The 2,057-nt window shown below is 39.4% G+C and overlaps 1 non-coding gene across 1 annotated transcript; it reads right to left on the reverse strand.

The window, feature by feature from the left end:
- Positions 1–1,429: 1,429 nt before the first annotated feature.
- LOC112746320 (small nucleolar RNA R71) lies at positions 1,430–1,537 on the reverse strand. Its single transcript, XR_003174211.1, has one exon. It is a non-coding gene; the product is annotated as a small nucleolar RNA R71 (small nucleolar RNA).
- Positions 1,538–2,057: the final 520 nt, after the last annotated feature.

Here is a 2,057-nt window from a genome sequence, read left to right on the forward strand (position 1 = left end):
GAGTTATTGCCTCATCAAGACTTCGACATTCTAGTTCGTTCTCTTTACTTGTCTCTTACTCTTCCATGTTCCTTAATTTACTTAATTTTACTATTGGGTTATTTTAGTATTTATTAATACAAGAATTACTTTTATTTTCAATTAATCTTTTGATCGTTATTTATCATGTCTTTCTTTAATTCCTTTTATGTTATGAATTTTACATTTACAATGAGCGAGTAGTTCCCTAACTTGATGGGGAGTTGATTGAAAGGAATCCTTGAGTTAGGATGCTCAAGAGAAAGATTGTAATTGGTTTTATTGTTGGATTGCTCTCTAGTCACTAACATCAATCCTCCCAATAGTGGATTAGAACTTGTGAATAGAAACAACATTCCAACTTGTTTGACTTTCCCTTACTTAGTAAGGGACAACTAAACATAATAACCCCCAATTGTCAATTAATCCTGAGAGTACTCCAACAAGAATAGGGCTTCCAGCTGTTCAACTCCCAGTCAAGGCTTTTATTTAAATTTATATAAATTCTCTAATTTAATTTTCTGCCATTCAACTCAAACCTTTTTGAAAACCTTCTGATTAATAAAATAGCACACTTTCCTGTAACTCGTTGGGAGACGACCTGCGATTCATACTCCCAGTATTTTAATTTTAATTTCTGTGACACCCTTCTAAATTGATAAGCGGATTTCTGGTTGGTTGAGAACTATACTTGCAACGCATAATTTATAATCATTCTTAACTCGCCAATTTCCGCCCGCATCAATTTTTGGCGCCGTTGCCGGGAAGTTGCAATAGAGTGCTAAAGTTATTAATTGGAATTTATTTATTTACATTTTATTTTATTTTGCTACTATGAGCTGCTTGTTTCTTTCGTTAGATGACGCGTTCACTTCCTGATCCAAGCTTGCCAGTATTCGATCCTGAGATTGAAAGAACTATTTCAAGAATAAGGCAAGCTCGACGTCGGTTAGTCCTCTCTGAGGGCGGGTCTGAAATGCCACTTGAGAAAGAAATCAGCTCCCGTTCTACTGATTCAGTTGGTTTACGTACAGGTAACATGGCAGCAGCCAGAAGAGTTACTATCCAGGAGGAAGGAGCCCCTGATTTTACAATGCAATCGTTTCAAGCGCATCTCCCAGCGGTGGCTATAGACTTTGAAATAAAGACTGCACTGCTTAATTTGATGCCCAAGTTTCATGGCTTACCTGCTCAAGAGCCTATCAAGCACCTGAGAGATTTTCAAGCAGCCTGTTCTACTGTCAGGCATGATGGTGCAAATGAAACTTCAATTTTGCTGAAAGCCTTCCCGTTTTCTCTTGAAGAAAAGGCAAGAGAGTGGTACTACACTCAACCCACAGCAACTGGATCCAACTGGGATACACTGAGAAGAGAATTTTTGGAAAAGTTCTTTCCAGCTGAAGTTACTGATAAACTAAGGAAGGATATTTCCATGATAGTTCAGGATGACTCTGAAACTCTTTATGAATACTGGGAGCGCTTCAATAATCTTCTGAAAGCTTGCCCCCACCATATGATTGACAAGATAGTGTTACTCGATTATTTCACACAGGGCATGAGGCCCCAAGATAAGACCACATTGGAAAGTGCTAGCAATGGGTCTATGAAAAAGTACAAGACCACTGATAAGGCATGGCAATTGATCAATGATTTAGCTGAATCTACTAGGAATCACAGGCAGAAACAAGACCGTTCAAAAGCCGTTGCAGAAGTATCCTCTAGCAGAGAGACTGCTGCTCTAACTCAGAGTATCTATGAAATGACCAACTTGCTGAAGCAAATTCAATTGAATCAACAACAATTCAGCAAGCTCAACCTTTTCCAGCACATCAACACCAACAGTTAGTCCCACAAAGAGTTTGCGGAATCAGTGCTGATTACAGCCATTATACTGATGAATGTCCGCAGCTCCAGCAGGAAGACAACACCGTGGCAGCCATTCATAACTTCTATGACCGCCCCAACCAAGGGTACAATCAAGGTGGCAACTACAGCCATGGATGGCAGGATAATTCTAACCAGAATTGGAGGGACAACAA

Source organism: Arachis hypogaea, chromosome 14 (genome assembly GCF_003086295.3).
Source record: "Arachis hypogaea cultivar Tifrunner chromosome 14, arahy.Tifrunner.gnm2.J5K5, whole genome shotgun sequence".
NCBI lineage: Eukaryota > Viridiplantae > Streptophyta > Magnoliopsida > Fabales > Fabaceae > Arachis > Arachis hypogaea.